At 49.7% G+C, this 13,126-nt stretch overlaps 1 long non-coding RNA gene across 1 annotated transcript; it reads left to right on the top strand.

Annotated features, from left to right (window-relative positions):
* The first annotated feature begins 8,396 nt into the window (after positions 1-8,396).
* LOC149858983 (uncharacterized) lies at positions 8,397-10,351 on the top strand. Its single transcript, XR_016443964.1, has 3 exons — positions 8,397-8,526; positions 9,927-10,047; positions 10,313-10,351. It is a non-coding gene; the product is annotated as an uncharacterized LOC149858983 (long non-coding RNA).
* Positions 10,352-13,126: the final 2,775 nt, after the last annotated feature.

Below are 13,126 nucleotides of genomic sequence, written 5' to 3'. Positions count from 1 at the left end.
TATTATAAAGGGACAGCCCCTCCGATTTGAGGTAACATAGGCTCCCAACCTGTCTCTCCCAAGAGGGCTTTGTCAAATTGCATCCCACCCCAGCTTCAGCTGCATTGCTTTTAAAATCTCTTAACTGTAGGAAGTCAGCCCCTGCGGATACAGACGGGTGACTTAGAAGCAGAAGGCTCCTTACAACCCTGACCCAGCTGCTCAGTTTCCCTCTGGGTGGTAAGAATGGAAATTAAATATTTAGCAACTCATTGCTCTCAAGTGTTTGAAGCAGAAGTGGCATGGAGTTGTTAGACGACAGTGAGAGAGAGGAAAGTGGATTTGAGCTCATCCACAACGGGCCAGGTCTCCGCTTGGCACAAATTCCTGGGCTCCTTCTCATTTCTGCTTCTTGTTGGCATGAGCTGCCTGGAGTGACAGCTCTTTGAACTTTCCTCTTTACTGTAAGCTCGACATGAGACAAGGGCAGTGCTCCATGAGAAGAGGGGAGCACAGACTAGCCTCGGCCACTTGGTGCCCCACTCCTTTTGCAGCAGGCTGTCTCTTCTGCTTTTGTACTTGAAACACACTGCAAATTGCATCTGAAATGATCCATGATTGGGATTAAAAGCCCAGAGAGTACCGTGACTAGTCAAAGAGGCTGAATCATCCCCATTGCTTTCATACACAGCAAGGATGAAATGGGCCTGGATAATGGCCAAGACTAACTAGGAGGCTTGTAACAGGCGGAGGGAAGCCTGAGCTGCTGCAACAGCTTCTCCTGAGCGGCACGCCTCTGGGAGCCATAGGGGTTCAGAGGGGACATGGCCAAGAAGATGTGGGTTGGACTGTCCTAAGCAGTATCCTCCCCCTGCTCTCTTAAGGCAGGACCTGTGGGGTGCTCCATCTGCCACTAGTCTTGGTAGCATTTACTTACTTGTGAACCTACTCCACCTCTTCCACAATATTGGAGAGGGGAAAGTCAAAGCTGGTGGTATGCAGGGTGGCAGAATGCAAAATACAGTTCCTAAAGGAGCCATGTTACAGAAGGAAAATAGGTAGTAGCTCACAATGGCAGGGCCTTGGCATGGATATCCTGGCCCCCCACACCAGTGGGTCAAGAACTAGGGGATATTGCTGCAGATCTTGTGGTGTGGAGGGGCACTCTGTCCTGCGCTAGCTCTAGTGACTGTGGTCTGGATGGATCGTTTGTGGGGCAATAGTCCCATGTTCTGTTTCTTGAGTGAAAATTCACAGAACTTCCCTCCTCATTTTAGGCAACCTTTGTTCACTGGTAGGTTATGCTTGGCCTGGCCTTATGGCCTGAACCACATTTCCGCATGACAGCCTGAACACTATGGCAACAAACGCATCAGAAATACTTAAACAGCAAGGCATACAGAAACTTCCACCTTGGTTCCTGACACTGGCATTTACTTTTGTCTTCCCAGAGAGCAGAGGAGTATGGGGCCCATGGAGTGTGCACCAGGCGACTGGGGAAAGATGTTCGGGGTGGAGACAAGGATAGCTTTGCAGCAGGAAAACTGTTTTGAGCAGGTTAGTGAGTTTTTTGCCACATGCACGGTGTTCACTCAGTCTTGGGTTTTGCAGGAGGTGCGTACAACCAGGAGCAGCAGTTCCCTGTACATCTCAAGCAGCCATGAAGACAGTCTAGGACCGAGATTTGGCCCCTCATGGGCTTGCCAGACAAATTAATTCTGTGAGGGGGACAATCGAAAGCCTTAGAGACCGTTAGAGACTCCCATGAGTTCAACCTGCCCTCTTGGACATCAGAAGTTTACCTAGGCCAGGAGGCGAGATACATCTGGTAGAACATAGACACATCTTGTACCGCTGCCTCTTTACTGTTAAGTCTACACGTTTTGAGAAGGATGTTTTCCATTGCAGCAGTCTCCACTGCTTGCAGCCCTCCAAGGGCAGAGCTGCTAAGAGGTCCATCTTCATAGACAAGCTGAGCAATCCTGGTTAGGGCGCAAGGATCTGTAGCCTTTAGCCAGGTCTGGGAGCAGGAGAGTCATGGGACTCCAGGCCAGAGAGATGAAGCCTTGAAAGGGGTTATAGGCTTATGGCTTGTCTCTCTATGTCAGTCTGCTGCCGTCTTGCCCTCGCTACAGTCTCACAATGATCTCAACACCCAGAATATCCTCCAGAGTCCCAATGCTTCTCCATTGACTCAGCCCTGGGCAGCACACTCTGCACCCTCTTCAGACCCCAGTGAGGAGCTCGAGTCTCTTCGGACTCTAGACTGGAAGGACAAAGCGCTGCTGGTTCGCCAGCTCTTACGTAGGCCCTGCTGTGGGTGGAGCTGGCGGTGGGTGTTTCCATAAGGGCCATCCGCCTAGTGCTACCTAAACCCTAAATCATGGGGAAAGTGGTACCTTTGAAAGAGGGGACAGAGGTGCAGCTAGCCCTAAATCAGGTTCAGGTGTTGAAAATAGGGGAACTGTATATCTGAAAACCAAGTCCCATCTGAAACCCTGGTCCCAGCTCTGGACGCTGAACATTCAGAGTTTCTGGCCCATAGTGAGACGTCAGAGAAAGCCCATGCTAAGCAAAGATCAAACCCTCCCTGTGGCTTTGGGTTTATTTTCAGAGCTTTTCTTTCTGGTTGTAGCTAAAATTACGTACAACAACAACGCCTCTGGTCACAGTCCCTCCATGCAATTTAACAGCCTTTAAGCAGCAAACAAGACTGCGTGAAACCCGTGTACAGCTTTTATGTTGCCAGCACTCCCTGGCCACTGTTCTGATTAGCAAACTCCTACGGCTCTGCTCCTAAGAGCAGCTCAGTGCTTTTCACAGGATCTGATCCTTAGCAGGCTTGGCTGACCCTGATTTACTCAGAGGCATGTAGAAAGCTGGGATTTCACCCCTAAATCTCTCTACCACTGTCTGGCACAGTGGGTTCCTTCCAAGGGAAACTGGGGGAGGGGTGTGTTGATCATTGCTGTAGAGTAATTCGTTACATGGACAAACTTGTGCTGCCTGTCATCAGTGCCAGCTGATTTATAGCTGTGTTTCTTACAAGAATGTCTCCCCCTCTCCCTGCTTTCCCACAATGGGCTGTCTTCCAAGAATAATGCATAGGGACAAGCCCAGACAAGCTTGCTTTTACAATAATGGTGTCAAACAAAGGCACTTGTCTCCAAGAGCCTTAATGGAAGAGAGCCAGAATGTGCGTGGGTGGGGAAGAAATTGTCCAGCCCAGGGAGGAAGTGGGTGCTGCTAAAAGGACCCTCTGCAATGAAGTGTTTCAAAGGGAGAGGGGAAAATCAGACAGTACAAAGCACCAATCAAACTAAGTTGCTCTGGGAGATGAGATGCGATGTATGATGAGTCACCTCAGAAATCGAGTGGGGTTGTGACTGGGAGGGAGCTTGGATGAAAGCACAGGGACATTCGGGGACATCTCCTCAGTCCTGCCCCCAAGGCCAGGACCGAGTGAGTATAAAACACTGACATAAGCAGAATCTTAGCAGCTGCTCTGCATGGCATGGGCAAGGACAAAAGGTGCCAGGCTGCAGGGAATTAGGCCCCACTTCCACATCCCGGAGCAAGGAGGTGATTTCTGGTCTGACCTGCCAATAATGACTTTAGCAAGTTCAAAGGAGCTTGATGCTGGAGACTGTTTTGTATCTCGCACATGAATCAGTGAACTAATTTTACAGTTGAGGCTTTAGTCAGACATTGATTGTAATTGCCTTAAAAGCCATCAGAAATAACTAGGCTACTTCTCTGGCGTCCAGTTTTACAATGAAAGGTTACGTTTATTCTCCTATGACTCCGTCTGTGAAAGAGCGATGGCGGCGTGCTCCCAGATGGTGGATAACTGGCTGGGAGGCTGGCCAAGCTTAAGATATCCAAATGCAGCTAAAAGCATATTCCCTCCATGTAGCTGGCATGTTCACAGGGCTTGAGTTCCTCATGTCATACAGAAAGAGGTGTTGATTTTTTCATGGACGTGTATGAAAGTCTCCTGTGTCACTTCCTGCATCCCATATGCGTGTATCAATGGGTGTGTGGCCAAGGGGAGGAGGCGAGAAGAAATGCTAACGGTCTGATTTTTTTTCAGTGACAGTTTCTTGCATTGTCTTTCAAGTTTAGAGTCGCAGAGCCCTGGCTGGCTGTTCTTGGACTTGGTTTAGAAGTTGTATTGTAATAAATATCCATGTTGCAATTAGCTGGTGTCTGTGTGCCCCTGTGGTCTGCTGGATGGAACGAGAACTTGTCAACCATGTCCCGTACCCGGCGCTTCCAACAGAGAGTCCCTTTTAGGTCAAGTGGTCCGGGCTCATGGTTTTGAAGGAGGGGGCTCCAAATTCTGTCTCTGCTGCTCCCATACGATATGACAGAGTTGATTATTTCTGAATGAAAGCTGGGAAGATCAATTCAGCCCAGCTCAGCTAATGCATTGCTTAGGATTCAGAGAAATCATGGTTAATCAATGGCACAAAGTGTACATTAGCAAATTCTGGGCTGTTGCCGCAAGCTCAGTAAATAACTTCACACATTCCCTTTTATAGTGGGCTTGTTTATAAGGCATCATCCTATGCAATTAGCTCATTTCATGCACTTATCTCCAAAAGAAAAGTATCCCAAAATAAATTGAGGCATGCAAATTGCTCTTACTATAGCTGTCTGGCATTCTTAAAAGAGGAAGTATAAAAATGTGAAGTATATCAAATTCATGTGATTCTGTAAAGAGGAAAAAAAAACCCCCATGTTAAATGAATCTACTAAATAGCTGATTAGGCTGAAGTTTAGCTAGTCCTTCAGAGTGGATAACAACTTCACATAGCATTACAGAGGCTGTATCCTGTTAAGCATATGAACTAAAATAGGCAACCCCATTTATAGACTGCACCACCACTGCCCATAAAGATGGCTACATGGCTGCAGGTTTGTTACAACATGAAATATGAATAGGACCAGAACTTGTTCCTGCTTAATTATACCTGATTAGCTGCAGCCTGGTGGCCAACATCAGCCCTTGCTTCTATGCTCTGGACACTGGCTCAGCTCAACTTGATTCACTTTGGTTCAAGAGACAACTTCAGAGCTAGACTGTGTTTCATGAAAAGAAAGCAACACTTTGTGGGGAAGGACGGTTTCTCTCTTGTGCATGTAACACGGCCAGCCCTGGGCACAAGTATAGCTCGACTCTACTTACCAATGTGATGGCTATGGATTCGCTTTGGAAGAAACACAGACACACCTTTGACTCCCTCAACATCCACCACACTTGGGAAACTATAAATAAGCCAGGACTCTCCCTCACAGGAGCAAGGGCTTGTTGGTAGGAAGTCTTGGGGTTTCTGTGCTCACGGCCTGAGCCCAACTTGCAGCAGCGGGACTAGAGCCAAATGCAGCACTCTGTTTTATTCCCCCATAAAGCAGCTTCCTTGCTCTTTGCTTCAAAGTCTCTCCCCAGGTCTCACCCCCAGGGCAAGCGAGTTGTCACTAGCTTTTGCCTGAGGCTTGGTTTCTTCAAATGACCACATCTTGTGGCTTGACATCCTACTTGGGAAGCAGCTTTCCCTTCTGACTGGAGCAGCCTATCTCTGCCATGGTGTGTCTGTTGTACATAGCTGTGCTGGGCCTACATCTCTGACCCACTCTGCAGCTCTGATAAGACTTACCACATTCTGGGTATGGTAGGTAGAAGGAGGAACTGAGACACAGAGTGGTAATGTGACTTACCCAGGGGCCCACAGCAACTCAGCAATGTTAGAGAGGTTTCTGGTCCCGCGCTAAGCCCCTGGGCAATTATGCCTCTAAATCCCTGTACAACCATAGGATTATACAGAGACCCAGGCTGGCAAATGTCAGAGAGCTGTGAAAACATATCCCATATAATGGGCATCACAGTCCTAGTGACACAGTTCCCAATCTTTCTGGTTCCCCAGTGTCACTCTTCCAGTGCAAGCCCGACTCCTACCACAGCATCTCCATGGAGCGCAGAGTCCTTCCTTGTAGGAGCTGTGCCCTTGCTTGGGGTGGTGAACCTTCATGCCAGTACTGGATATCATGCCTCCTTCTTGTTTCAAGCCCTCTTTGAACCCCTATTTACTTTGGCTGGGTCTCTCCCTCTCTCTTCTGCCATTACCCGTCATGGCTCTTGATTGCCTATTGCCTGAAGGAGCCCTGGATGGATGAGAAGTCTAAGCAGAGGGAGGAATGTGACAATGTCATAACCATTACTCCTTATGACATCATGTTATCCCTACCTCCTTGCTTTTAAGTGAATCTCCAGGAGAACCGGGGCTTTCATTAAAGCATCTTTGGCCATTGGTTATAGGGACTGCTCCCATAGAAGTAGCCCATGCTTTCTCGATCAATGTGAGGGATTTCTCCAGGGCTGCTAGATTCTGGATCAGAAATGCATAGCATGAAGATGTCGTTGCAGAGCCTTCAAGATATCAGCAGCTCAGGAGTGGGACCATGCAACCTTGCGGCTGAGATGGACAAGCAAAATAGTGAGTTACTGTCTGGGAGGGATGACACCCAGGTTGTTCAGGGATGGATGCTGGGTTTCTTTTGCACAGAATAGAAAAACAAACAATCACAAGAAATACATCCTCAGTGCCAGGCCTGTGCCAAGAATGGTGAGACGAGCCAACAAGGTCCTTTATCCACTGGCCTTGCACAATTCGAGTTGCTACTTGATGCAATGTAGACACTTCCCTCCCTTGCTGTAGGGTTAGGGTCATGAGATTGGAGCAGGTGACGATCTGGAGATCAGGGATCCAAGTGATCACTACTGCTGGGGAAAGAACCTAACATCCACTTTCTGTTCTTCCTCACTGGATATTTTTCCTTTCCTCAGTTGGCAAGGACCAGCAGGAGCTTCCTGTACGAAGGCACTTCTGCCACCAGGTATGGTCCTTGATGCCCTTCGGATCTCAGGTCTGCAGAGAAAGTTCATCCCAGCCACGGCTTTCTTCACAAACTGAGCACAGAAAGAGTTCTCAGGCTTCCCCTCGGGGTAGATGCCAGAGCAAAAACACCTTTACCAGAAAGAAAAGCAGTGCCCCACCTGGTCTCTTGTCCCCCCTCCCAATGTGATGACACCATTGCTGTCCAGCTTCAGGCAGAGGATCTGACCGTAGCTTCCATTCCTGCTCATGCCATTGACTTGCTGAGTGACCAAAACCCAGTTATTACGTTAGTTTGTGCCTCAGCTTACCTGTGCCCAGAAAACTACTGTTTCTAAAGCATTGGCACTGCCACAGTATTTGCAGTCTGCAAGCTTGTGTGCCAAGTCGCTTACAGGCTGGGTTTAGATTAAACACCACAACAATGGCAAACATGAAGGGCAGGGAAGGGCAAAAGCTAAGACAACAGAAGAGGAAGCTTAGATGTGTGTTTAAGTGTGCACTTTGCTCCTCAGTATGGGATAAAAATACATGTGATATTCATATCACAGTACATTGTGGATGGCTTATAGGATCATTAGATCCTCAGTGGGTAGAAGGGGCACAGCTTACCCTGAAGTTGAGGGAACTCAGGAGATCAACTTTACCTTGGATCAGGTCTTGCCAAACATACATTGGGTGCATCTCTATGTGCTATTAGTGCTCTGTAAGCTTACTGCGCAGTAAAGTACTGCACAGTAAGTTTTCCTTGGGAGCGCATCGAAACAGGCTCCTGTTGGGAGTAAATTTGAGATCAGAGCTGAGCTGGGCAGCAGGCAGCTGCCTGGGGGAAAGGATAGATCGGCCACCCTCTGCTGCCTGGGCTGACGGGGAGCAATTTGCTCCTGGTCAGCTGTCTACACGTGCACTACTGTGTAGTAGCAACAGTGCAGTAAATCTACTACTTGTATTTACAGGCAGTAGCCAATTGCTCAGTAGACTAATTTACTGTGCAGTAAGTGCTGTGCCTGTGTAGATGGTGACACTTTACTGTGCAGTCGATGAGTCTACTGTGCAGTAACGCACCTTGTGTAAATGCCTCCATTATAACTTAGAGTAAGTCTCGAGGGAACAAACTTTGGCTGGAAGGCAGGAGCAGAGGGTCCCATGGGTGAGCTCAGTGCGGAAGGGCTGACCTACAAAATGAGTCTTGATGAAAGATTTGAAGGAGTGTGGAGATGAAGAAGCATAAAATGCCCCCTCTGGAAGGCATTAAGAAAGTTAATTAATGCCTATAAAGTGCTCTTAGAGTCTCACGTGGGAAGACTTTATAAAAGTCTTATTAGAGTTTTCCCTTGGAAGCACTGGTGTGTAGCTACAGATATAGCAATATCAAACCTGCCTGAGGTCTGTTGTGTTTTGTCCCTATCAGTCCCATATCGTATAACTTATCAGCCCAGTGATCAACTGCTGAGGTTTTTATGCCGTGTTCTCTCCTTCTTCAGAATCCCGACATTTTCCCACTCTCCCCATCAACATGGAGGAAAACTCCCTTCAGGCAAGACTCTCGCCAGCTGTCGGTAGTGGAGAAGCAGGTTTTGTTCATCCCCAAGCAGCGCTCTTCATACCTGATAAAGGCTGAGCAGATGAAGTTAATGATGCAGATCAAAAAGTAAGGAAAATGACGGCAGAGTTTTGTGCCCTGGGAGTGCTTGGTCTGTGTCTGCTTTTGGTCCTTTGCTCTAGCCCTGTGGTTCTCGACCTTTTTTGTACCAGGACTCATTTGTAAACATCGATGGCCCCTCACTCCCGACCCGCTGCCCCTTGCCCCCAGCCTCCTCCGGTGTGTGGGGTAAGGGGTGGGTGTATGGGGCAGGGGAGCCCCCATCGCAGGTTGAAACTCTGCCACCCTGCAATGGAAAAGCCATGGTTTCCCACAGTTTTCTCCTTTAAAGGAGAATCCATTTTTAAAGTTTGTTTGTGACCCTGTCAGATATTTTTGTGACCCACTTTTGGGTCATGACCTACGGGTTGAGACCTCTTTTAGTCTGGGTGCAGTGTGCTCCCCTTGCAGCCATGCTGCATAAGTGCATACTTTGCTTGGCTGCCTAATACTTCTGCACTTCCAGTGTGAACCAGCCTGAGACCACAAGGTCTCAGAAGCTGAGGAGGATCCAGCTGGGTTCAGACTTAGAGGACAGACATCAGGAACTGCTAAGAGCCACAGGAGAGGGTGTAAATCACTCACTCTTAATGACATTGCCGAGGAGCATTCTTCCTTCAGGCAATGCTGAGCCCAAGATCCAGCTTGCTGTTGGAGGAACTAAAGCGCTGACCACAGCTTCTGAATCTGATGCTGCGGTCCTTAAAGTCCCATGGGATTTCCTGCAGTGGAGGGGGAGTTAAACCCTGGGTTTCAAATGGACCCCAAATGTATTTTTGTAAGATCAGTTGAAATGCTTCTATGATTCGAATAAAATCACAGAAGAGAGGGGAAGTCTTTCTGTAAACAAAGCAACAGCCCCTTGCAGCATATACAGCCCAAGTGTCAAGGCACTGGGCAAGTGCATGAGGCACAGAGATGGCTGGGAATGGCAGCTTAATGGTTAAAGCACTAGACTAAGTTTCAAGAGATCAGGGGTTATATTCTAGCTCTGCCACATGTTACCTGTGTGACCTTGGGCAAGTCACTTAACCATTCTCTGCCTTAGTTCCTTACTGGTGAAATGGTAATAATAAGCTTTCATTTTTTGTCTTGCCTATTTAGGCTGTACTCTCTTTGCGGCAGGTCTGTACGGTGCACATGGGTATAGCACCTGGCACAGCGGGGCCATATATCAACTCAGGCCTCCAGTCACTGCTGTAATACAAGTGGTTAATCATAATAACCACACACCATGCTCAGGTGTGTGTCAAATGAGAGAGAGGCCAGCACTGAAGAGCAGTCTGTATATCAGGGACATGGATTCTCCAGCTCCCACAGCTCCGGCACCCAGCTATGAAATGCAGGGTCTGCTAGGTGCGTTGTATACTTAGCGCAGAACGTAACCTGTGATTTCTGCTCTTACCTAGGGCTAGCTCGCGCATGCTTATCTCAAACTTCCTGAAAGCCTCTCAATGTTTGTACCCACCAAAGATAAAATATGTGGACAAGGATCCTGAGATCAACATGTGGAAGAGGAAAAGGCTGCAGGTCAGAAGCCAAAACTTACTGGGTATAACAAAGGGTGCCAGCCAAAAACAAATCCAGGTCTCCCTCTTATAGTCCTGGTTCACCAGAACATCCTTACTCCACTCAGCCAGTCTCCACCATTGCAACATGGTGCTAATGACCATGTTGCCCATGGGGTACATCCACAATCAGACTCTTCTCAAAGCAGGGGGAAAATACTTGCATGAGGGTTGTGACTCTCTCTTGCAGTCGTGCATTGGAGCTTACTTGCCTTATGTACCTGCAGGAACTCATTGGGAGCTTGGCGTCTTCTGTGGAGCAAGAGCAAGTCTACGCCGCTCAGGTGCAGTCAGGAATTCTGTTCTTCCTTGGCAGGAGTGTCACTAATCCCAGGCACGCTCCACAAACCACTCCAGCTGAGTGCCCCAGGAGCCCTGGCTGGGGCATATGCCAACTGCCCTGTCTCTCCAGTGGGGTAGCCAGCCAGGAATGAGCACTGGGACCTTATGGCTCTCTCGGTGACTGCATTGCCTGTGATCTCTGACCTGAGTGTCACTGGGGACTGGGTCAGAGGCCTCTACTGATTGTTGTAACCTGGCATATGTCATTTTAGGCCCTAGGCTGCCTGGGAGAAATGAATGAGCTGGTCATCTCTGCACTGCAGAATGCAGTAGGTATAATCCAAAGATATGGTTGTTCCTCTATAATGGCTTTTGCATTTAGATTTTGGCCTTCATTACATCTTCCCAGGAGATTAATTTAGGGGCATGGAAGGCTAATTTAGAAGGGGAGGTGAAAAAACCTCTCTGGGGAGCAGGGGACTGAGTGTGTCAGCTAAAGGGAGAAACAGTAGTAGGGCTGGGAGATTGGGCTTGTTAGAAAGGGGAGAGATCTGAAGATGGACACCAGGGGAGAATTTCAGATAATGCTATACTCTGGCCTGAGGAGGATCTGCTTTTCCCAGCTACAGGTATGCAGGAGTCTGCCTGTGCAGTATGAAGTAACCAGGAGCCTTGTTTTACTGGGTGAGTGATTCCTTCTTCCTAGTAACTTTTCAGTGTCAGGGCAGTGGCTCACAGCTCTCTGACTCCCAGAACAAGCCAGGAGAGAAGGCACTGAGGGCCAGATCCTACCCCAGCTATTAGGTGCCTAAGTGGATTTAGGTACCCAGACACGATCCTGTTCCACCTTGTTTGTGCCCCTGACAATCTATGAATGTTCCTGTTTTCATAACATGCTGTCATCTTGGCCATGAAACTAAGTCACAAAACAGGAGCGAAAAGGAGGAGGACCCACTTGCTTTTTGTATTAGCACCTTTTCAAGGACTGGAGCAGGGCTGATTAGGATCACATGGGGCGTGTCCACACATGCAAGCATGTGCGCTTGCAAGAGCTCAAATAGAAGCGGTGCAAATTTGAGCCAGGGCTTTTTGCTGCAGCACATGTGCCCGGACATGCACTTTGGTGTGGGGAAAATTGTGCCACTTGGGGCAAAATAACTCTGCCTGGTTCCTCCTGGATCTGCAGCCAGGGGGAGCTAGAACTGGGGCCAGCACCTGTGCTGTCCCCAGCAGTATAAAAAGCTGTCCTGTCCTGGCCCCATCAGTACAAAAAGCTGCCCTGGCAAGTAGCTCAGGGCTATTCGCTCTCGGGGGCTTCAGGGGCCCAGCCAATTGGTACCTGGTGACACTACCCCCTGTGCCAGCTGCACTGCTGAAGCAGCCCTGCACCCTTTACCCACTGCAGCAGGCTGGCAGTGGAGGATGCTGCCTGGCTGTGACCTGCTGCGCACCTGCCAGACCCGGATGGGGACTGCAGAGCCAGTAGAGGCATCTGCCCCTCTGGGCCAGCTGCCAGTGAGCTAAAGCTGCAGAGTTGGCCTTTGTGCAGCACTACTGGCACGTGTGCCCCCTGCCTGGCCATCTGGGCAGCTATCGCCCAGAAAATGTTCTGGGGGTAGTGGCCTGCTTTGAACTGTCAAAGGATGTCCTCCTGGCCCCAAATGGCCAGGAAGTCAGCCACGTCCAGCTGGGTCCAAGGTACCAGCTCTGAGCAGGCAGGGTCCTGCCACTGGGTTCCCTAGCAGCAATTCTGGTGGTCCCTATTGGAAAACTGAAAAATCTCTGAGCAAAAAATCCCAGAATCACTCTGTAAAATACCCCAAAATCCATGTTCTTCCACAATTAAAACAAAATACCAATATATAGAGAGAGGGAGAGAGAGAGCAAGAGACAGAGAGACAGCAATGTTTTATTGATATATCTACAGTGTTAAAGCAATTTGGAAAACTACCAGAGTCGCTATCATGATAATAAAGTGAATTCTAAATACCTATATGTTTTGCTGCCCCACACAGGGGCTACAGCCCCTTCACAGGGGCCAAGTGACCCCTGCAGGGGCTACCACACCCCTGCAGGGCCTGCTTGCTCCCCAGCCCCTCGATAGCTGCCCTGCCTGGCCTCCTCCCCCACTGGCTTCTGCAGCCCCCCTGATGGCTGCCCCCCCACTCTCCAGGCCCCCCAATGGCTGCTCCGCCTGGGTCCATCCCCCACTTGCATGCCCAGCCCCCAAGTGGCTGCTCCCCAACCCCAGCCTCCGGCACTTTAAAAAAAAAAAAAAGCCTCTACTCACACAGAAGCAGGGGCTGGCGGGACGCTGGGGCCTCCTGGTAGAGCCTCCCCGGGCAGCACAGGGCAGTGGGGGGCAGTGGGGCCTGGGCTGGGGCTGCTGGGGCTGTCACCAGCCCCACTTGTGCGGGGGGTGGGGGCCCCAGTGACCCTGACAGCAGCTCCTACTGCCAGTGAGTGCAGGGGTCGTTTTTTTTGTGGGGGTTACTTGCTGGGATGCTGGGGGGTCAGGGCTTGGAGGCGCTCAGGGGGCTTAGGGGGCTGGGACCAGGTGGGGCAGGGATCGGGCGGGCTCGGCGGCAGGCAGGGGGTAGGGCCGGGCAGGGCAGGAGTTGGGGGGCTTCAGCACCAGGGCAAGGGCCAGCCACAGAGATACTCTGGCTGCTACTAGAGCATCTCTGTGGAGGACCCAGACTTAGTTGCCTCAGGTGCCCTGCCCTACTTTTTTTCTCCATGGTTTTTTTTGAATCCTG

Source organism: Crocodylus siamensis, chromosome 8 (assembly GCF_052110815.1).
Source record: "Crocodylus siamensis isolate JL-2025a chromosome 8, ASM5211081v1, whole genome shotgun sequence".
Classification (NCBI taxonomy): Eukaryota; Metazoa; Chordata; order Crocodylia; family Crocodylidae; genus Crocodylus; species Crocodylus siamensis.
The sequence above is the reverse complement of the archived record's forward strand: the minus strand, read 5'-3'. Positions and strand labels throughout refer to the sequence as shown.